General features: G+C 40.7%; 1 protein-coding gene across 9 annotated transcripts in view; it reads right to left on the bottom strand.

Annotated features, from left to right (window-relative positions):
- Positions 1-24,878, bottom strand: part of THRB (thyroid hormone receptor beta) — a 392,184-nt gene that overhangs the window by 204,908 nt on the left and 162,398 nt on the right. For all 9 annotated transcript variants that reach the window (XM_033431962.2, XM_049710126.1, XM_033431959.2 and 6 more), the window contains one exon: positions 18,901-18,972. The gene's annotated coding sequence lies outside the window, so the exon portion shown is untranslated. The remainder of the gene's footprint in view (positions 1-18,900; positions 18,973-24,878) is intronic.

The following is a 24,878-nucleotide window of genomic DNA, read 5'->3' as shown; positions in this document are numbered from 1 at the left end:
GAGCCACAACTACTGAGCTTGCGCTCTAGAGCCCGCGAGCCACAACTACTGAAGCCCTTGTGCCTAGAGCCCGTGCTCCACAACAAGAGAAGCCACCGCAATGAGAAGCCCGCGCACCACAACGAGGAATAGCCCCCGCTCGCCACAACTAGAGAAGAGCCCACGCACAGCAACAAAGACCCAACGCAGCCAAAAGTAAAATTAATAAAATAAAATAAATAAATTTATTTTAAAAAAAGTTCAAATTTCCAGTTCCTTAAGAAGTGACTCGTTTAAGTTACCTGCCCAGCTTTTGCTGGCATTTGAATTTGCAGCCTGGAGTTGAGGTCAATGCTGCAGGAAGGTCATCTGACAAGTTATGAGCTGCCTTTCCCCTCTGTCCATGGAGCCTCACCCAGTGGACTGGGACTGGAGGAAGCCAGCAAAGACGGCGAGAGCAAAGGCCCATGTCTTTAAGCCTAGAGCAGACCTCATTTGAGTCAACACCCCAGCTCTCCTGCCCTCACCTTCCCAGCCCCATTTCTCCCAAGAGGGCAGAGCTTAAGATCTATCTCCTGGCAAGAGGCAGGGAAGCAAATTTATCAGTAGAAGGAAGAAAATCCCCACCATTGTATTGTCCATGAACCATGCCACAGTGAATGACCCTGAGCAGCTGTATGCCTCCAATCCCCGTCCCGCTGTACAGACCTGATAGCTCAACCAGTTCTGTTGCTATAGTGACCTAGCACTGGGTCTCCAGAGACTCCCTTCCACTCCTGCGCCGTATCAGACAAGGCTTAGAGCAAGTTCTTCATCTGTTCCCCCAGCCCTAAGTGGTGTGCGTGATAGGAGGGATGAATTTAGGAGGTAGGTCTGTGGATGAACCATGAAAACAAATTAATAGTTAAATATTTTTCAATGATACAAATGAACTTATTTACAAAACAGAAGTAGACTCACAGACATAGAAAACAAACTTCTGGTTACCAAAGGGGAAACGTTGAGGGAGGGATAAATTAGGAGTTTGGGGTTAACAGACACACACTACTACATATAAAATAGGTAACCAACGAGGACCTGCTGTATAGCACAGGGAAGTATATTCAATATCTTGTAATAACCTTTAATGGAAAAGAATCCGAAAAAGAATACATACACACACACAGACACACACATACATACATATATATGAGACAGAATCACTTTGCTGTACACCTGAAACATTGTAAATCAACTGTACTTTCATTACAAAAATAATAGAAATAGTTAAATATTTTTGTTACAGTTATCTTTTGGAAAATGACACATTTTTCATCTATAGAAATGATCTAAAATGTTCTCTTTAAATAATGTATATAACCCCCCAATGCTCAACATTACGAAAAATTGGGAGATTAGTGATGGAATTATGGCCGCTTGGGATTACTTTATGACAGGAAGTCCAAGGTAGTTTCAAGGAGTTCATGAATCCCTTGAAAGTTTATGGGGGATGTGTACTGGTGAGAATTTTTCTGGGAGGAAGTCCTTAGTTTTCTGCAGGTTCTCTCCTAAGCCACTAGCCATGCGTTGGCTTCTGAGCACTTGACATGTGGCTAGTCTGAAGGGAGATGTCCTGTAAGTGTGCAACGCACAAGCATTTCAAAGACTTAGCATGGAAAAGAGAGTGTAAAAAGCTCCATGATTTTTATATTGGTTATTTGTGAGAATGATATTTTGGATATTGAGTTATGTGGAACTTAATATTAGAATAAATTTCACTTGTTTTTCTCTTTTAATGTGGTTACTGGAAAACTTCAAGTTACACATGTGCCTGCATTTGTGGCTCCCTTTCTATTTTTAGTGGACAGCACTGGGTTACAGCATAAGAGCGGTAAAAACAAAATAGATCTCAGAAGTTCCCGAGAAATGACAATTATGAATATATTTTAAAGCATTTATACAGTAAAAAACTAGAGGTGAATTTGGAGAAAAAAATGAGCTTTTGTAAAATACTGATTTAGATAGAAACAATGGTGTAAGTATGTATTTCACTTGGTTCCCTTAATCAGTTAGCCAGGATAATAAACCAGTATTAGAAGCTTAAACCCTTTTATCTTTTCAAATCAAAACCATAGTTTCCATAGGTTCAAACAAAGGATTTGAAAAAGTTCTTGGGAAAAGTAGGTAAATGGGTTAAGTATCATTTTTTGTTAATCTAATCTACATGCACCAAATAACAAAGAGTTTATTGTATTTGCTTTGGGCCAGGTCCAGCTCCCACCTCTGTCTTGTGACCCTTCCTAGGGGTAATTAAATGTGTAAAGTCTTTTAGAGCAACTCTTGAAGCTCCTTTTTTTTTGCCTGGAGCTTCTGGAAGGCAGCTTTCCTCTTTGGGTCTTCAGATCTTGGGGACATCAGAATCTCTCCTCAGATTTTCCTTTTGAACTGAAAGCTAATTGCTTTAGAGTATTGGGCTGGCCAAAATATTCATTCGGGTTTTCTGTAACATCTTCAGGAAAAACCCGAACGAACTTTTTGGCCAAATCCGTGTTGCCCAGGAGCAAAGGAATATTATTGTTAATTTTTTCTTTTCCATCGTTGTTATCAAGGATTTGATTCATCTAGAACATTCTACTGAAAGACACTTCTTATTATAGGAGCTTGACCCTTCTTGGTCTGAACAAAATGTGGGTATATTCTCATGTTCATTTTATTACAGAGTCCTGCATAGAACCTGTTGCAGAAAAGATCAAAGCCATTAGCTCCATTTCCTCTTCCTAATATTCTGCCGCCTTTTGCAATGCAAGCACTCTCTGTGTGCTGTTTAATGCGTCACTCCCAAGTTTGGATGTGGAACTCATGAGTGAATTTAGCTGTTACTGTATTTTCCTCGTGAGCACTACATTCATGCCCATTCACACCACTTCTTACTCCCCCCAAATCTTTTAAAAGCAGTGCTATTGGTGTCCAAAATTTCCATAAAACGAAATCCATTCATTTTGATGAGTGTTGGGTGGCCCACAGATAAAGTGACCACCAGGTTTTCCTTAACAAGCTGACTTGTTCTAACAAACTCGGGCCCCAGGCGACTGACATTCCTAAACATATTTTTTGGATCCTGTTCTTTCTTTGGTCTTGGGAATAGCACTTCTGACCTTTAAAACGGCAACTACTCCCCTAACCAAGACAGGATCTGTTAATGACTCTGTTTTGTTTCCAAATGTTCTTAGGGCGGGGACAACAGTCATTCAACGCAGCTAGCCATGTGGGGTGTGAGGGCATTGAGGATGGACTCAGCCTTCTCCCATTTCACTGTGTATAAGAATCTCCTGGGGAGTTTGTCAAAGTGCAGATTCTGATTTACTAGGTCTAGAGAGAGCCCTGCAATTCTCCATTTCCAACAAGCTCGTGGGTGGTGTCCGTGGGACTGACCATAACCATACTTTGAGAAGCAAAAGGGTCCATCTCTAAGAAATCTTCCATCTCCAGGAAATCTTCCATCTCCAGTATTCTATAATCTGGGTGACCAGAAACCAATAGCTGAACAGAAGTAGGGTTGGATTCTCTTGAGAACTTCTGCTGGAATACTCCAGAAGTCATAGTACCAGCTGTAGAAATTTCCTAAGTAGGAGGATTTAGAAATTAAGTCTGAGAGCCTATCACCAAACCACTTTAGAATCTTGTAGTGGATCAAGTTACTATCTAGCAGTTCTGTCAAATGTATATTTAGCTCCTTTGTTCCTAGAATATCTCTACGAATGAGCCCCTTTGACACCCCAGCTGGATGGCTGATGATGTTGGGTGCGAAACACATCTAAGTTTATTCAGTGACTAGTTACATAAAACAGCTATCTTGAAACCTTATGCAAAGAAGAATTTTGCTAAATAAATATTTGCTCTTCAATTTATCTATTCTGTAAATACAAACGCTCCCGTGTAAGGTTTGCTTTAAGTGGAAGATATCTCTCTCATTCCATATCTGATAAGTATGAAAAAATTAATTTATATTCACAGCAAACACAAACATTTATGGATCCTTCCATCCTTCCATTGATAAACATACATTGTTTATCAATCCAAGTAAGTAAGTATGTGTACCACCATGTATTTGACGCTGATAATAAATTCCTTGGTGTAGGTAAATTCTAAAAAAATGATGAAGTAGACTAAGTGAAAGTCAAAATGAAATGAATACATGATTTTTTTAAATGTATGATTTTTCTGCCTCTCTTGACTACAGGCAGATGATTTTTCGCCATATTAATTGAGAGTTCACACACACCGTGTGCCAAACTCCATGCCAGGTGCTGGCGGGGTAGGGGGTAGAGGGGTGAGAAGAAGAGTATTTCCAACCTGTGCCCCAGCCAGGCTCAACTGAATGGGGAGGGGGAATGGGCACCTAACCAGGTATTTACAACATAACACAATGATAATAGAGATATCTAGAAAATGCAATGCCGAAGAGAGGAATTCCCTGGATGGTAATGTTGGCCTTCGAGTCCCAACAAAATGCACTCTTACGTAGTCTCAAGTTTTAGGGAAAAAAATTAGCACGCATGCCTAGGTAACTTTTCAGCAAGTTTTGGAATTTAAACTAATTCACTGCAAGGGCAGAAGGGAGTGAATGATCCAGGTCATGGAGGTGGGATTTGAACCCACCTTTGTCTCATAATTAAAGTCCAAGCTTGTGCTGCTGAAACAGACTGAGTCTTAAGAAATTCTCAGCTCTTCGTAGGATAGGTTTCATTTCCAAGTAAGTAAATAATAATAGTAATAATAATAATACCAACAACAATAACTGCAGCTGAAGTTAACCCTAATATAGCTCCTTTATCTGTCAGTTACTCACTGTTCTAGGCATTTTACATACATTAACTCATTTAATCTTCATAGCAACCCTACGAGGTATTGCCTCCACGTCATGGTTGAGAAAACGGGCAAAAGCAAGTGAAATAATTTCCTCTCAGTCACACAGTAAATACGTGGCAAAACTAGATTTGAACCTGGGAAATCTGGTCCTGGAGCCACTTTGCTACTCCAAGTGTGGTCTGTTGAGCAGCATCACGGGCTTCCCCCAGGAGCTTTGTTAGGAATACAGAATCCCAGACCCTGCCCCAGAGGTCTGGATTCAGAATCAGTGTTTTTAACAAGATTCCCAGTTGACAATATGATCATTAAAACTTGAGATGCACTACTCTAAGCCACCATAATATGCAACCTATGTAGATAAAAGACCTACCTCCGCCACCTTCCACCTTGGACTGAACCCCCATTCTGCAAGATTTCTACAATCCCCCCAGCCACCTCAGACCTCTGTGGCCACCTGAACTGCCTCAGCTTCACCCCATGACCTGAGTCAAAAGTATGTTCTTTCTATAACAGATCTATCACCACCAAACATTTCAGTTTCTTTACGGAGGATCTGAGGGGTCAGAGAGAAGGAGTCACTTCACTACCTTGCAGCTTCTGTCATCTCTCTGGCCCTTTGTCCACTATTGGTCATTCATTCATTCACCCCACAACCTCCACCTCCACCTTTACCTCCATCTCCACCTCCATCTCCATATCCTCCATCTCTGTCTCCATCTCCATCTCTATCTCCATCTCCCTTCTCTCTCTGGAGCAATGGACCAAACCTCCTCTCACCTCTAGCAAAACAGTTCCACTCTCATCCAGATCCCTTGGAGATTTATTTTTCTATCTCCAAGCATATTGGTCAAGGTATTTTCCCAAGTAAATACAGTTCCTTCCTTAGAGGAATTCTGTTGCTAGTTGTTACTAGATATCATTTTCCCATCTTCTTACAGTTAATTCTTCCACTCTAACTCCTTTTTATTATGAAACACGATATGCATATGGAAGACTGCATATGGGCTAATTTTTTACCCTCAATTCCTACTCTCTTTGAATTTTAATGAAGAGAACAGTTGCTTTTCATTAACAACATATTAAATAAAAATATGAACCATACCATTTAGTAAAATGGCCATAATTAGTAGCCCACAGATCCAAGATACAAACAAACTGAGGCCAAGCTTAAACTAGAAAACTAAAGGTCTCTTTGGTTGGTAAATGGGATATACCAGACCCTCTGTCTCTTAACCTCAGAAATTAACAGAAAATGAGGCTGAACCCCCGGAGCTGTGCTAACAAAGAAGAGAAGGGGAAACTTCTCCCAGCAGCCTCAGGAGCAGCAGATTAAATGTCCACAATCAACTTGAGGTACTCTGCATTCCTGGAATATCTGAATAGACAATGAATCAACCCAAAATTGAGGCCGTGGACTATGGGAGCAACTGTAGACCTGGGGTTTGCTTTCTGCATCTAATTTGTTTCTGGTTTTATGTTTATCTTAGTTTAGTATTTAGAGTTTATTATCATTCGTAGATTTGTTTATTGATTTGGTTGCTCTCTTCCTTTTTTTAAAATAATATATATTTTTTTCCTTTTTCTCTTTTTGTGAGTGTGTAAGTGTATGCTTCTTTGTGTGATTCTGTCTGTATAGCTTTGCTTTTACCATTTGTCCTAGGGTTCTGTCTGTCTGTGTTTTTTTGCTATAATTTTTAGTGCTTGTTATCATTGGTGGATTTGTTTTTTGAGTTGGTTGCTCTCTTCTTTCTTTCTTTTTTTTGTTACTTTTTAAATTTTAATAATTATTTTTTATTTTAGTTATCTTATTTTATTTTTTTCCTTCTTTCTTTCTTTTTTGTCTCCCTTTTCTTCTGAGCTGTGTGGCTGACAGCGTTTTGGTGCTCCAGCTGGGTGTCAAGCCTGAGCCTCTGAGGTGGGAGAGCCGAGTTCAGGACACTGGTCCACCAGAGACCTCCCAGCTCCACGTAATATCAAATGGCGAAAGCTCTCCCAGGGATATCCATCTCAACACTAAGACCCAGCTCCATTCAACAATGAGCAAGCTCCAGTGCTGGACACCCCATGCCAAACAATGAGCAAGACAGGAACAAAACCCCACCCATAAGCAGAGAGGCTGCCTAAAATCATAATAAGGTCACAGAAACACTCCACCGGACTTGGTCCTGCCCACTAGAAATACAAGATCCAGCCTCACCCACCAGAACACAGGCACCAGTCCCCTCCACCAGGAAGCCTACACAACCCACTAAACCAACCTTAGCGGGGGGGGGGAGGCAGACACCAAAAACAATGGGAATTACAAACATGGAGCCTGCAAAAAGGAGACCCAAAACAGTACGTTAAGCAAAATGAGATGACAGAGAAACACACAGCAGATGAAGGAGCAAGATAAAAACTCACCAGACAAAACAAATGAAGAGGAAATAGGCAGTCTACCTGAAAAAGAATTCAGAGTAATGATAGTAAAGATGATCCAAAATCTTGGAAATACAATGGAGAAAATACAAGAATCGTTTAACAAGGACCTAGAAGAACTAAACAACAAACAAACAATGATGAACAACACAATAAATGAAATTTAAAATTCTCTAGAAGTAATCAATAGCAGATTAACTGAAGCAAAAAACAGACAAGTGACCTGGAAGATAAAATAGTGGAAATAACTACCACAGAGCAGAATAAAGAAAAAAGAGGGAAAAGAATTGAGGACAGTCTCAGAGACCTCTGGGACAACATTAAATGCACCAACATTCGAATTGTAGGGGTCCCAGAAGAAGAAGAGAAAATGAAAGGGAGTGAGAAAATATTTGAAGAGATTATAGTTGAAAACTTCCCTAATATGGGAAAGAGAATAGTCAAGTCCAGGAAGAGCAGAGAGTCCCATACAGGATAAATCCAAGGAGAAACACACCAAGACACATATTAATCAAACTATGAAAAATTAAATACAAAGAAAAAATATTAAAAGCAGCAAGGGAAAAACAACAGATAACATACAAGGGAATCCCCATAAGGTTAACAGCTGATCTTTCAGCAGAAACTCTGCAAGACAGAAGGGACTGGCAGGACATATTTAAAGTGATGAAGGAGAAAAACCTGCAACCAAGATTACTCTACCCAGCAAGGATCTCATTCAGATTTGATGGAGAAATTAAAACCTTTACAGACGAGCAAAAGCTGAGAGAGTTCAGCACCACCAAACCAGCTTTACAACAAATGCTAAAGGAACTTCTCTAGGCAAGAAGCACAAGAGAAGGAAAAGACCTACAATAACAAACCCAAAACTATTAAGAAAATGGTAATAGGAACATACGTATCGATAATTACCTTAAATGTAAATGGATTAAATGCTCCAGCCAAAAGGCATAGACTGGCTGAATGGATACAAAAACAAGACCCATATATATGCTGTCTACAAGAGACCCACGTCAGACCTAGGGACACATACAGACTGAAAGTGAGGGGATGGAAAAAGATATTCCATGCAAATGGAAATCAAAAGAAAGCTGGAGTAGCAATTCTCATATCAGACAAAATAGACTTTAAAATAAAGACTCTTACAAGAGACAAAGAAGGACACTACATAATGATCAAGGGATCAATCCAAAAAGAAGATATAACAATTGTAAATATTTATGCACCCAACACAGGAGCACCTCAATACATAAGGCAAATGCTAACAGCCATAAAAGGAGAAATTGACAGTAACACACTCATAGTAGGGGACTTTAACACCCCACTTTCACCCATGGACAGATCATCCAAAATGAAAATAAATAAGGAAACACAAGCTTTAAATGATACATTAAACAAGATGGACTTAATTGATATTGATGGGACATTGCATCCAAAAACAACAGAATACACTTTCTTCTCAAGTGCTCATGGAACATTCTCCAGGATCAATCATATCTTGGGTCACATATCAAGCCTTGGTAAATTTTAAAAAATTGAAATTGTATCAAGTATCTTTTCCGATCACAATGCTATCAGACTAGATATCAATTACAGGAAAAAATCTGTAAAAAATACAAACACGTGGAGGCTAAGCAATACACTACTAAATAACCAAGAGATCACTGAAGAAATCAAAGAGGAAATAAAAAAATACCTAAGAACAAATGACAATGAAAACACAACAACCCAAAACCTATGGGATGCAGCAAAAACAGTTCTAAGAGGGAAGTTTATAGCAATACAATTTTACATCAAGAAACAAGAAACATCACAAATAAACAACCTAACCTTACACCTAAAGCAATTAGAGAAAGAAGAACAAAAAAACCCCGAAGTTAGCAGAAGGAAAGAAATCATAAAGATCAGATCAGAAATAAATAGAAAGGAAATGAAGGCAATGATAGCAAAGATCAATAAAACTAAAAGCTGATTCCTTCTTTGAGAAGATAAACAAAATTGATAAACCATTAGCCAGACTCATCAAGAAAAAACAGGAAGAAGACTCGAATCAATAGAATTAGAAATGAAAAAGGAAAAGTAACAACTGACACTGCAGAAATACAAAGGATCATGAGAGATCACTACAAGCAACTATATGTCAATAAAATGGACAACCTGGAAGAAATGGACAAAATTCTTAGAAAAGCACAACCTTCCAAGACTGAACCAGGAAGAAATAGAAAATATAAACAGACCCATCAAAGGCACTGAAATTGAGACTGTGATTAAAAATCTTCCAACACACAAAAGCCTAGGACCAGATGGCTTCACAGGCAAATTCTATCAAACATTTAGAGAAGAGCTAACATCTATCCTTCTCAAACTCTTTCAAAATATAGCAGAGGGAGGAACACTACCAAACTCATTCTACAAGGCCACCATCACCCTGATACCAAAACCAGACAAAGATGTCACAAAGAAAGAAAACTACAGACCAATATCACTGATGAACATAGATGCAGAAATCCTCAACAAAATACTAGCAAACAGAATCCAACAGCACATTAAAAGGATCATACACCATGATCAAGTGGGTTTATCCCAGGAATGTAAGGATTCTTCAATATAGGCAAATCTATCAATTTGATACACCATATTAACAAACTGAAGGAGAAAAACCATATGATCATCTCAACAGATGCAGAGAAAGCTTTTGACAAAATTGAACACCGATTTATGATAAAAACCCTGCAGAACGTAGGCATAGAGGGAACTTTCCTCAACATAATAAAGGTCATATATGACAAACCCACAGCCAACATCGTCCTCAATGGTGAAAAACTGAAAGCATTTCCACTAAGATCAGGAACAAGACAAGGTTGCCCACTCTCACCACTCTTATTCAACATAGTTTTGGAAGTTTTAGCCACAGCAATCAGAGAAGAAAAGGAAATTAAAGGAATCCAAATCAGAAAAGAAGAAGTAAAGCTGTCACTGTTTGCAGATGACGTGATACTATACATAGAGAATCCTAAAGATGCTACCAGAAAACTACTAGAGCTAATCAATGAATTTGGTAAAGTAGCAGGATACAAAATTAATGCACAGAAATCTCTGGCATTCCTATACACTAATGATGAAAAATCTGAAAATGAAATTAAGAAAACACTCCCATTTACCATTGCAACAAAAAGAATAAAATATCTAGGAATAAACCTACCTAAGGAGACAAAAGACCTGTATGCAGAAAATTATAAGACACTGATGAAAGAAATTAAAGATGATACAAATAGATGGAGAGATATACCATGTTCTTGGATTGAAAGAATCAACATTGTGAAAATGACTCTACTACCCAAAGCAATCTCCAGATTCAATGCAATCCCTATCAAACTAACACTGGCATTTTTCACAGACTTAGAACAAAAAATTTCACAGTTTGTATGAAAACACAAAAGACCCCAAATAGCCAAGGCAATCTTGAGAACGAAAAACAGAGCTGGAGGAATCAGGCACCCTGACTTCAGACTATACTACAAAGCTACAGTAATCAAGACAGTATGGTACTGGCACAAAAACAGAAAGATAGATCAATGGAACAGGATAGAAAGCCCAGAGATAAACCCATGCACATATGGTCACCTTATTTTTGATAAAGGAGGCAAGAATATACAATGGAGAAAAGACAGCCTCTTCAATAAGTAGTGCCGGGAAAACTGGACAGCTACATGTAAAAGAATGAAATTAGAACACTTCCTACACCATACACTAAAATAAACTCAAAATGGATTAAAGATCTAAATGTAAGACCAGACACTATAAAAGTCTTAGAGGAAAACATAGGCAGAACACTCCATGACGTAAATCACAGCAAGATCCTTTTTGACCCACCTCCTAGAGAAATGGAAATAAAAACAAAAATAAACAAATGGGACCCAATGAAACTTCAAAGCTTTTGCACAGCAAAGGAAAACATAAACGAGACCAAAAGACAACCCTCAGAATGGGAGAAAATATTTGCAAATGACGCAACTGACAAAGGATTAATCTCCAAAATTTACAAGCAGCTCATACAGCTCAATATCAAAAAAACAAACAACCCAATCCAAAAATGGGCAGAAGACCTAAACAGACATTTCTCCAAGAAGATATACAGATTGCCAACAAACACATGAAAGGATGCTCAACATCACTAAACCTTAGAGGAATGCAAATCAAAACTACAATGAGGTATCACCTCACACCAGTCAGAATGGCCATCATTAAAATATCTACAAACAATAAATGCTGGAGAGGGTGTGGAGAAAAGATACCCTCTTGCACTGTTGGTGGAATGTAAATTGATATGGCCACTATGGAGAACAGTATGGAGGTTCCTTAAAAAACTAAAAATAGAACTACCATATGACCCAGCAATCCCACTACTGGGCATATACCCTGCGAACACCATAATTCTTAAAAGGAGTCATGTACCAAAATGTTCATTGCAGCTCTATTTACAATAGCCAGGACATGGAAGCAACCTAAGTGTCCAATGACAGATGAATGGATGAAGAAGATGTGGCACATATATACAATGGAATATTACTCAGTCATAAAAAGAAACGAAACTGAGTTATTTGCAGTGAGGTGGGTGGATCTAGAGTCTGTCATACAGAGTGAAGTAAGTCAGAAAGAGAAAAACAAATACCGTATGCTAACACATATATATGGAATCTCAAAAAAAAATAAAACAGGTTCTGAGGAACCTAGGGGAAGGACAGGAATAAAGATGCAGACGTAGAGAATGGACTTGAGGACATGGGGAAGGGGAAGGGATAGCTGGGATGAAGTGAGAGGGTGGCATGGACATATATACACTACGAAATGTAAAACAGATAGCTAGTGGGAAGCAGCCGCATAGCACAGGGAGATCAGCTCGGTGCTTTGTGACCACCTAGAGGGGTGTGATAGGGAAGGTGGGAGGGAGACGCAAGAAGGAGGAGATATGGGGATATATGTATATGTATAGCTGATTCACTTTGTTATACAGCAGAAACTAACACACAATTGTAAAGCAATTATACTCCAATAAAGATGTTAAAAATAAATAAAATGTCAATGTCTATAGCCTAAAAAAAAAAGAAAAAGTTTTTAAAATTATGAAAGAGTTCACACGTTCACACATACATACAATGGAATATCACACACACACACACACATATATAATGGAATATTACTCAGCCATTAAGAAGAATGAAATAATGCCATTTGCAGCAACATGGATGGACACAGAGATGATTATACTGAGTGAAGTAAGTCAGACAGAGAAAGACAAATATCATATGATATCACTTATATGTGAAAACTAAAGAATGATACAAATGAACTTATCTATGAAACAGACACAGACTCACAGACATAGAAAACAAACTTATGGTTATCAAAGGGGAAAGGTGGGGAGGAGGGATAAATTAGGAGTATAGGATTGGCGTATACACAGTACTATATTTAAAATAGATAGCCAGCAAGGACCTACTGTATGGCACAGGGACCTCTACTCAATATTCTGTAATAACCTAAAGGGGAAAAGAATTTGAAAAAGAATAGATACATGTGTATGTATAACTGAATCACTTTGCTGTACACCTGAAACTAACATAACATTGTTAATCAACTACACTGCAATATAAAATAAAATTTTTTTAAAAGGGCATATAAAACAATATTACGGATACACATGGTCCACCATTCTGATTTGCTCTACTGGTTTCATCTGTCTCTTTATAAGAAATAAAACGTAAGAAAACACCATGACATTTGTCCATCTCTCTCTCCTCTCCCTCCCCTCTCTTTGCCAAGTAGCCACTATTTTACAGTCGGCGTGTTTTTCCCATGCATGTTTTTGTTCTTTTACTACGTTAAGTGTATAGGCATTTACTTTTTAATATGAGACTCTGTCCAGGACGTTACAGCACAAATTACAACGCTTGCCTCGACAGGCTTCCTGAGAAGATGCAGGGAAGAGCAGACAGCCAGGGCCCCACCGACCCACCCCTCTCCAATGTGTGGTGGGAAAAACAGGACTCAGGCTAGCTCTGCACAATGCCATCAGGGAGGGTTAAATCAGAAAATCAAGTTCTGCTAATTCAGCTGATTTAAAAAGCTAAAATGAAAACTCATTTTGCCTTGCAGCCAAAGATGTCAAACACACAGTACCAAGAAAGTTGTACTGACAAACTCGGTCATTTTTGCCCAGCCCTGTGGGTTACATAGGCAACATGTGTTTGTATATGTGGTGGTACCGTGTACCATGGATGTGAGGAGTTCCAAAACAGCCATGCCGGGGGCCTGGCTCCATCCTACCAGCACCACAGACAGGCTTTGATTTTGTCATCCACAAATGGCAAGATGTTACCTGCTGCTCATTGGCTGAACAAAAGCGATGTGGTGATGGCTTGGAGTTGAACTTCTTTCACATTTGGGAGCTCAAAATGAAAAGTCTATGAATGTATGGTTACCAAATGCATGATTCTACCCCTCCTAAAGTTAAAGAAGAAGAAAAGAGAGTGCAAGAGAGAGTGAGAGAAGGAAAGAAAGAGAATGAGAGAGAAAGAGAGGGAAGGAAGGAAGGAGGGAAGGAAGGAAGGGAGGAAAGGAAGGAAGGGAGAAAGGAAGAAAGAAAAGAAGGAAGGAAGAGAGGAAAGGAAGGAAGGGAGGAAAGGAAGTAAGGAAGGGAGGAAGGAAAGGAAGGAAGGGAGAAAGGAAGGAAAGAAGAAAGGAGGGACAGAAAGAGGGAGGGAGGGAGGAAGAAAGAAAGGATGGGAGAAAGAGAGAGAGAAGAGGGAAAGAAAAACTGGGTTTTTTTTTTTCCACCCTGACTTTCCTACTTCCTCTAGCTTGGCTTCTTAGGATAACTTCTTAGTTATGTTTACAATGCCTTCACCTCTTATTCCTTTAAAAGTTTATAATTTAGCTCCTTTTAATTTTTCCCTTTTCTTTGTTTAGGGATGCCAAAGTTTAAACATTATTGCAGTTGGTGGTATGGAGCCCTAGAAAAGTCTTATGTTGTTTGTGTTGTGTGTATGCCTGCATATATTTGTTTATGCATTATTTATCTATTGCCAATAGACCGCATCATTAAATTTCCAGCCAATTTTCTGCATAAAAAAAAAACACGAGACGGTTTTGTTTATCTGGATCCTGTTTCCTAGAAGTTTAGCTAAATGTCTTTCCCTGGTTTCCATTCATATATATGTGTGTATGTATATATATTTACTCACATATACACATTCATACACATATACATACGTGTATATGAATATGTATATACTATGTATTTTTATACACATACACACACCTCACAGACATATGTGTGTGTGTGTTGAAACCCAGTTTTCAATTGCACAGCTAATTAATGAATACATTCTCCTTGGTTAATGCATTCTTCACAAATTGGATCACATTGATCTCTCTTGTCCCCAGTGCCACCTCAGTAATACAAAACTCATCACTACAAATTGGAGTCCTTCACTTTTCCCCCTTTTATCCATCAACCAGGTGGCTACAAGATCAGTTCCTCTAAAGCACCATCCTGATCATGTCTCTCCAAAGTTGAAAAGCCTTTAATAGCTGTCTGATTGTGACCAATCTGCTAGGTGCCTCCATTCTATTCCTTTACAACCAAATCTCACCTCACCTCTGGATGCAAAGTACCCACTACATTTTCTAGACTCTTTTGCAACCAGGAGTCGGTACGTGAGATGGTAGGCAGAAGCTGTGAAGTGGGAATTCAGGGAAGCCCTCCTAGAGAGGAAAACCAGCTGGAAATGGCTGCCTTTGCCCCCTTCTTCCCATCTTTCCTGCTGCCTAGAATTTATGTGTGAGGGCTGGAGCTCCAGCAGTCATCTTGACCTAGGAAGGAACCTTGAAGATAAAGTCATATGCTTAAGAATAGAAATACAGAAAGATAGAACATACCTGAGTCCCTGATGATAAGAGAACCACCCCCAATAGCCCTGGAGAGAAAAATAAAATTTTGTGTGTTTGTCACTGTTATTAAGATTTCCTGCTATGGGCAGGCCCAAAATAGTAGTTTATTCTCTCCACAAATTTAGGTATATTTCTGCTCTAGCCAGTGTAATATGATGATTAGTTTCAATCCACTGCTTCTCTTCCTAAGACAGCGGCTCACAGATAGAAATATCTGAGTTCAAGCCCAACCCTGCCACTATGACAGCAAAATCTTCAGGCATTGCTCCTCAACCTTTACCCTCAGTTTCCTTGTCTGGAAATTGAGAATAATAATAATATGCACATTAAGGCGTTTGCTATTTTTCTTTCATCCAGTGTTTTAGTTGTTATTAGCCCAATAGCACCAATAGAAAACACAGTTGAGGGGGAAAGAAGGAGATAAAACTCAAATCAGGATATACTCCCACTTGTTCACAGACCTCATAAGCAGATCAGGGGTTAAAAACGTCCAGGTTGCTAATTTTTAAAAGTCAACAGGAAAATATATCCATTGATTGGACTTCAGTTATTCGTGTTTTACTCTCATTCTCACAAATAACTGAAATCTGACTACACACACATTGCATTTTCCAAACGCTCCTTGACCTGTAGATGAATGCACACACACATACACACACACGTACATTTCAAGAACATTGGGCCCGGGAGAATCACTTGCTCCAAGTCCCTGGAATGGAGAAGTCATACAATTCTTCTTGGTACTTGCCATTTGGATAAGTTGACTCAATAAATGACTTGAAGAAACAGTTCCTTTCAAATGGGCATTGAATTGCAAAAAAGCAAATTCTGTTCAAACTCTTCCACTGTGCAATTTCCCTTCTGCTCTTATGCACATTAAACTAAATTGGTTGGATATAAACCTTGCTGAATTCAATGTGATTTGATGAGGACATTTGTGTGTCCGTGCAGGCAGAGTGCAGTATGGGTGGGTTTAAAAAAAAATGTTCCTTTTACAAATGATTGTTTTGCCATTGCTTCATTAGTGAACTAAATTTTGGGTCACGTGGATCCATTTTGTGAATGAAAGAGATCTTGGCCCTTTGTTGGGAAATCACTAAAGTAGCAGTTTGTTCTTCTTGAAGAAAAGTCACACAGCCTCAGAGGCTGGAACACTCGGGTACAATCCGGGGTTGGTTGAATCCGTGGACGCAGAACCCACGGATAAGGAGGGCTGACTGTACTACACCGTTTTATGCACTTGAGGGCCTTGAGCATTTGGTCTATGTGGGGTCCTGGAACTACTCCCCCCAGATACGGAGGGACAACGATATCTTTAAATCCTTTCTGCCCTTGCTTCACGAGACCCTCACTTGCCCTCTCTTACTATCCCCCAACACTACCATCACTTCCTTTTCAAAAGCATTCTCCCTGTTCTTCTCAGCCCACTCTCCTCATGAGGCTCTAAAGGGCAAGTTGGCCACAGGGTCCTATCTTCCCGGGCTTAGGGCCTTAGCAGCATTTCAACCCAAATAATGACCTTCCATGTTACTGCCGGACTTCTAAAACACACAAATAGAAGAATTCTAGTAGGCTTGGCTCCAAGTATTTCCGGGGGAGAAAAGTCATTTTTAAAGGGTCCAGATGATTTATTGCAAGGATAGAGGTGTCACTAAAGGCCTGAATTCCAACCTGTCACCAGAAGTTCAACTTTGATAAGATATAGAAGAAGCAATCTTGTATTTCACAGGTCCCGAAAAAGCATTCAGATGAAGGAGCAAAGGTTAAAAAATTATGAACAATTTCCTGAGCATTACCAACAGTACATGTCAAAGTAATGCATGAATCAAGTATTGTACTCGGGATTTCCACCGCCAGGAATCCCATACATCATCCTTTAGCTGCATTACTGGCTAGAAGACCCCAGAAGGTATTCAGGGGTTCTGTTGTCTGAAATTCTCTGAGATTTTTTTTTTTCTGGTTTTGGTAACTATTGAACAAAGAAAGTTCAATAATTGGAAAAGCAGCGTGGTCTCTTGTCTTCTGCAGCTTTGCATAATGACTGCAGATTCCACTCAATAAAGAGTGCACATAGCTTTAAGAAAGACCATCGGTATTTTCAGTATTTCAGGAAGCTCTCAGAATTTTCATTCACAAAACAGCTAATTTTTTTTTTGCTTTATTTTCCTTCTTTTTATTTTTTAACAGAGGTATAATTTATGTATAGCAAAAAGGAGACGAGTTATGACAAATGCCATGTAACCCACACTTCTAAGACATACATTTGTACCACCCCAGAAAAATTCCCTGTGTCCCTCCCCAGTCAATCTGGTCTCTCCCCAGAGTAACCACTATTTTGATTGCTATTACGGTAGATTAGCTGTGCCTTTTTTTTTAGAACTAAATAAAAATGGATGAATGCAGTGTACTTTTTTAGTGCCTAATGTCTCATGTTTTAAGCATCTATAAAATCACCTCTTAGTTTCCTTCTCTGTAAATTGAGGGGCTCGCCCTGTGAAAACAGTGTGCAAGTATTCTGAGGAGTCATAGGTTTCTTGGTTGGGGGAGGGGACCTGAGAAGCCACCTTGATTGGGGGTGGGTGGAGTGGAGGCTGAAAACTAGGGTTCTCTCCTTCAAAGAGAACAGCTGTACTTTTCCAGGTCTTACAAATTGCGTTTCACTGGAAGATTGCATTTGGGTAAAGGGTTCTTTGTAAAAAAAATAAATAAAAAAGTTAGAGAACTGCAGGGCTAGCTGATCCTTACCGATCCTTTTCCCTGGAACCTTCTATAAATTACAAATAGCGTTTCTGATATGAGAGCTGGGATTGGTCCCCTGGAGAGAGAGCTGGGAGACAGAGGCCGCCAGACTGGGGCCCCCGGGGAGGGTCTGGGCACCGAACACTGTAATATTAGTACCGGTTACAATCAGATAGTGCCACCTCAACTGAGGCGGCTGGACAATAGGCCAGAGGCCCTGGCGATGGAAGCACAAAGGCAGCATTCAAAAGGCCCGACTCCACAGCCAGCCAGTGCATCTATAGACGCCACAGACCCTGGCCCAGCCGGAATGTCACCTCGCCGCCAGAAAGCCATTTTTCCTGGTTAGCTTTTAAACTGCTAAAAATAATAAACACAGAAAGGAAAGTGCTGACACAACCCTAACTGCAGAGACAAACTGAAACTGTTGTTATAATAATGTAAACAAACTGGGTTCCAAATGACATCCTAGTGTTCCAAACTGAACAGGCTGCCTGATATTTCCAAACATCTGGGGACTGGAGGGAAGTTGTATGGGCTTGTCAGTAATGGAAGGGGGTCTTTACTGCACAGGTGCACATGCCCTACCTGACTTGCTCTGACCAAGGGTGAGCCGATCCTTTTGCTTTTTTTAGCGCTCAAGGAAAAGAGAGATTGGAGAGGACTGTGGTCCTCCATCAAGCATTTTTCCACATAACAAATGAAAAATGGGCTCCTTTCTCTCTCTGTCCAATTATTACTCCTTTTCCCCCCAAATGAATTTGAAGCGTCCTTCTCTCCATTATGTTTGTTTTTAACCCATCGAACGCTGTATATTCCTCCTGAACACCTACAGAGTTCAAAACCATCTTAAATAACAACCGCAGCAATGCCATAAACTAGAAGATCCTTCCCATAACGCTGAAAAGTGGCAATCATAAAATCACGAATCTGCAAACAGCCAAGTCACGCCCAACATCTGACCTGACAATCCATGAAATCCCGTGTGGAACTTGGTACCCACGCAGGACGGCCAATGGGAGGGAAAACGCAGATCTGGAAAAAAGGAGACACAAGAAGATAAATAGATGTGTGTTTTTTCTTTAAAACTCCCCCAACATTTGCTTAATTCACCACTGCTCTTCTTTCTATGTTTAAATGGGGTCTGGTTTCAGAGCTGTCTCTGATTTTGAATACATGCAAACAGACTTAGATAAAATCTCATTCCAAAGGGGAGCTGGTTTCAGAGAAAGGGACTTTAACACAAGGATTGTAATAACACATTATAGGCATGAGACAATGTTTGTGGATCCCAAGAACCTACTTTTCTGCACAGGACTCCGGGGTTTTGGATTCCCAGCCTCGGAAGAGGACTAAAAGGCAAATGTGAATCAAACAATTTAGAACTTTTGTGCTAAAAAGGGTCCAGCTGGGTGTCAGAGGATGGTTCCCAGGATAGGTCCCAGCAAATCTCAGCCGGGGCTGTGCCCCTGTGAGACATCAGGATGGGGGACCCGAGAGGAAGCTACGGAGCTGTCTAGATGGTGTCAAGTGCGGTGATGTTGGGGACTCTTCCCCCAGGTGTAAACAGATGAAGGAGAAACCAGGGCATCTGTTCCTGCAGCAGACGACGTCTCCAAGTGTCTGCCCAGCAAGCGAGGGGCTGCTTTTTCCATGGCTGTGGGCCCACAGTTGTAGTTGTTCTTGTGGGAAACTTAGAGATCATAGGGAAGCACAGGTTGGCAGGACAAATGTCTGGGTCCCCTCTGCCCAGAATGGACCATTGACAACATTTTGTCCCATCTGCTATTTTTTTTTTTATAAATTTATTTATTCATTTATTTAATTTTTGGCTGCACTGGGTCTTCGCTGCTGCACGCGGGCTTTCTCTAGTTGCAGTGAGCGGGGGCTACTCTTCGTTGCGGGGCGCAGGCTTCTCATCGTGGTGGCTTCTCTTGTTGCAGAGCACAGGCTCTAGGTGCGCAGGCTTCAGTAGTTGTGGCACACAGGCTTCAGTAGTTGTGGCTCGCGGGCTCTAGAGCACAGGCTCAGTAGTTGTGGCGCATGGGCTTAGTTGCTCCGTGGCATGTGGGGTCTTCTCGGACCAGGCCTCGAACCCGTGCCCCCTGCATTGGCAGGCGGATTCTTAACCACTGCGCCACCAGGGAAGCCCCTCTTTTCTTTTTTTTTTTTTTTAAATAAAATAGAGCTTAGGTATAATCTCCTTGACAACCCACTCCAAGGCCAGACCATGAATTTGTATCTTGCCAGTACATTTTTTTAAAACATTTACATACAAGATGAGTATCCAGGACAATGAACAGTGCTTGTGTGTTTTTCATTCATCTATATGATATGAACCTACATATGTGTATCTATCGTTCCACACTTGGACGCTCAACATCATGTGTGTGAACTGACCATGCTGACTGCACTAAGTCTCAGCTCAGTCACCGCCTTTCCACCTAACACCATGAAAGCACCTGTCATACCATTAAACTATGTGCTGGTTACGTGTGTGTGTGCGCATATGTATGTGTGCATGTGCAAATTTTGTCTGCAACTCCACTCTGAGCTTCTCGAGATGCTGCTCTGTCTTCTCTACTATGGTTCCATGCAGAGTGGACAGTCAGTGTATTGAAAGGTAAAACGTATTTAAAAATTGATCTGCTTATTATTAATTTTCCTCCCTTTTCAGACAACCTTAAGGAAGACTCTGAGGTTGTATTTGTTTCCTTCAAAGTCTCTCTCCTCTTGCTTTTGTCGTAAATATTGAAATCCCAAGTTGTCAGTATCACTGTACTGTTTGCAAGAACACTGGAAGCTTTAATATTTTAAGGCTGAAGACCAATATATTTAAGGAGCATATTTACAAAACAGACTCACAGACGTAGAAACATAGAAAACAAACTTACCGTTACCAAAGGGGGAAGGGGGGGAGGGGGAGGGATAAATTAAGAGTCTGGGATTAACAGATACACACTACTATATACAAATAAACAACAAGGTCCTAATGTATAGCACAGGGAACTATATTCAATATCTTGTAATAACCTATAATGAAAAAAATATGAAAAAATATAACTGAATCACTTTGCTGTACACCAGAAACTAACACAACATAGTAAATCAACTATACTTCAATTTAAAAAAGAACAAAAAACAGGCTTCCCTTGTGGTGCAGTGGTTGAGAGTACGCCTGCCGATGCAGGGGACACGGGTTCATGCCCCGGTCTAGGAAGATCCCACGTGCTGTGGAGCGGCTGGGCCCGTGAGCCATGGCCGCTGAGCCTGCGCGTCCGGAGCTTGTGCTCCGCAACGGGAGAGGCCACAACAGTGAGAGGCCCACATACCGCAAAAAAAAAAAAAAAAAGAAAAAAAGAAAAAAAAAGAAGCATCCTCTAAAAGCGTTCTCAAAGACTAAATTGACAAGCCAGAAAGAAGCTTGTGTTTGTAAATGTTGTGGTTTTAAATGTGAATAGATATGCACCGCTACCCTTGACATTAATACCTAAAAACAAACAGTGCCTTATATGTAAACAATATTGAACCTCAACTTATTTTTTGAAGGTATAATTCTGATTTATACTTTGAAGAATATACATGAACCTGACTCAGTGACAACAACCTAAACATTCTCACATAATAATTAGTAACAATAAGCAGTTTAATATATACCACTTCTTAAGCACATATTGTGGGTTGGGTTATGCTAATTCTCTCACCTAATTTCACTTAATTTAATCCTCACAGTGATCAGATGAGGTAGGTATTATTAATAACCCCACTGTTCAGATGAGGAAACCCCATTGTTCAGAGTCGGAGAAAGATTTAAAATTATGCCCAAAGCCAGTGAGAAAAGGCTAACTGGGATTCTCGCTCAGGCAGTAGGATGTCATGGGCTTCATTGTGAAATACTGAGAACACGCTCAGGTGTAAAGATTAAAACAGCAGAGAAGACAACTGGAAAACAGTGCCACTGAAGTGGCTTCCAAGTTTTGCTATAATACAGACAGACAGCATCTCTTTCATGGTGTGGCTCAAACCAAGAACAAACCAAATTAGAGTTCTCCAAGAAGACAAACTCAAAGTGATTTCCTAGTCATGGAGGAAGGAATGAAATTTAAAGCGGCAAGGTCAAGCCCCAGACCTTTCCCAACTTAAACACTCCCATTTGTAATTCTTCTTCTCTTTAGAAAACAGGGAGCCGTGGATTTGCTCATGGCTCAAAGGAGGCTGCCCGGTTTGTTTACACAAGATTCAAAGCAAAAATGAGCATCACTCTCTGGGACAACTTTAGCCCAGAATGTGTGTTCCTTACACATTTTTAATTGGGACATAAATATATTAACAGTGTGGTTATTTTGTACTCAAAATATTCTGTTTTGTAACTGATTCATATTTATATTTGGAAGGCATTTATTTCTGGGCATGAAACAGTTCATTTTGTTAAGCCATGTGACCTGAGGTAAGGTTGGCCCCATTTCCCACGACTGCTCCCAATTAATGCAAATTGAAGGTTAAAGGATAAAGAAAGTCCCTTTAGCTTGGTTTATTAATATGTTAGTTATAAATGGCTCTTTACTTGGTCTATGTTCTTCAGTCTGTAACTATGTACAAATGAACTCTACAGGACAAGCTAGCGAATACACAATGTGTATTTTATTGCAAAGTTTTCATTTAAAAGGGGTTACTATTATGGCGATACATTAACGTCATCTATCTCTCTACTTCTTTGGTCTCGGCTCTCTCATCAAACATGTGGAGCCTGCTATAGACTGACTGCGTTGCATTCACGGTCACATCTTCAGCCCTCCCCGTCCCTACCCTTTGTCAGGTAACTTTGCAGTTCCTCTTACGAAAGAGGTTCAGCCAATATGCCTGCCCCCTTTGATTTTGGCTTTGCTCAGGTGACTTGCTTTGGCCAATGGAATGTTAGCAGGTATGTTCCATCTAGAGGTTTGAAAAAGTTCTTGTTATGTTTACATGTTTGCTTTGCTCCTCTGTAACTGCCATGAGAACACGCCTGGGCTAGCCCGTCATGGCTGAGAAACACAGAGTGGTGTTGACTCACGCGTCAGCCGAGGCCAGCCTAGATCAGCCTAGAGCAGCCAAGCCCCACACATAGGACAGCACCCAGGCAAGATACACAGGACCACCCAGCGGACCACAGATGCAGAGTGGGCCCAGCCGGAACTCAAACGACCAGCCAGTAGCCAGCCCTCAGACTCGTGAACCTATGAATGCCAAGTGTTTCAAACCATTGAGTTTTGAGGTAATGGGTTACTTTCCCAGGTAACTGTACAAAATGTTGTTGTGTACTAGATGTAACCAATATAGGACCTACCCCTGGCTCTCTCAAAAAACAGATGTCCCCATAGAAGATAGTTTAAAATTTAGGCAATCAGACTCATCCACTATCCACCAAACGCCAGCTGTTTCAGTCAAGGTTCAACTAGGAAAATATAAAGTAGCGTAAGGATTTCAACAGAAGGGCTATACTGCAGGGAACTGATCACACAGAAGGAAAGACATGAAGGCAAACGGGGAAGCAGCAGCCATCCAGGAACTCAGTCATTGCAGAAAGTCCCTGAGCAACGGGAACAAAGCATAGAAGTGTCGGTGCTGGAGCCCAGGGCACAGGGCCACCCCGCAGAAGCTGACAGCTCAGAAGCCCTCCCTAGTAGGAGCTGAAGCCCCAGAGGAGACGAGCTGCCATCAGAGAGATGGTCTGAGTGTGAGAAAGGAACACCTGGCTTCTCTCTTCCCTCAGGGCCTTCCAAGGCTGACCCCAGACTCAGGAACCTGGACAGCCCTGTTTTTGGGTGGTTTTTTTTGGTTTTTTTGACTTGTAACTTCAAACTCCAATAATTTGCATCTCATATGCCTTCCACCTTTTATTTGCCTTTGCTAGCCAGCCTTCTCAGTTACTTTCTTGTAGGTTATTATATAATATAAAGAGAGTAAACACATAAAGTCTAGCAAAAAACCCCACAATTCCCTAGGCTTGTTATCCTTCTTATCTTCCCCGTCAGGTCAGTCACACCAGGGAAGGGCAAGCAAGGGATCTGAGGGCAAATAGGCACACACCTCACCATGACAGGCAGGACATCACAAGGCATTCATCGGCGCTGAGAGCTCTGTCCGCAGAAATAACGGAGAGTGAGAACAGACACTGGGCTTGAAGGTTAGAAAGGTCCTGAATAGGTGGGAAAGGATATTCAGGTAGCAGCACCCATGGGAGCAAAGTGCAGGAACCATGGAGGAAAAGACCAAGTGTTCTGGTTAGGTTTAGAGGTTGTGTATTTGGGAGGAAGGTGCAGGGGAGAAGAGGGGGGCAAGGAGGCTACAAAGGTGAGAGCTTGAAAGAGTTGGGGCCCCTGAAAAGAAAAGATAACTATGTGATGTAACAGAGGTGCTAGTTGTCCCTACAATGGCAATTATCTTATTATATATAAATGTGCCAGTGTAACATGTTATAGACATTCCACAATGTAATACGCCAAATATATTTTGGTAAAAAAAAAGAGTTTGGAGACCCATCTAAGCAGATTGGACTTCCTTCTGTCCTGAAGGCAACGGGAAATGAATCGGTTCTGAGAAGATAGTAATATGATCCAAAGTGTGTGTTAGAAACATTACTCTGATAAACACGTGAGGGGTAGATGGGAGGGAGAGAACCAGACTAGGCATCTGTAATGAAGCATAGACCTCACAGAGCTCACGACCCTCCTGAACACATTGGCAGGAGTCTGTGCAAGTGTTCAGTTTTCTGAGAGATGGGACAGAGCTTTCACATGGTTTTCAGTGGAGCCCATGACACTTGACCCCATCCAACACTGTGAACACTAGAAGCAGGACAGTCATCCAGAGAGCTCCTCTACTGATCATTTTAATGAGGATCAAAAATGTAACCGTGGCAATGGGAATGGAAAGGGGTAAACAGACACGAACATTTGTAA

This window comes from Orcinus orca, chromosome 5, assembly GCF_937001465.1.
Source record: "Orcinus orca chromosome 5, mOrcOrc1.1, whole genome shotgun sequence".
In the NCBI taxonomy this organism is placed as follows: domain Eukaryota; kingdom Metazoa; phylum Chordata; class Mammalia; order Artiodactyla; family Delphinidae; genus Orcinus; species Orcinus orca.
The sequence above is the reverse complement of the archived record's forward strand: the minus strand, read 5'-3'. Positions and strand labels throughout refer to the sequence as shown.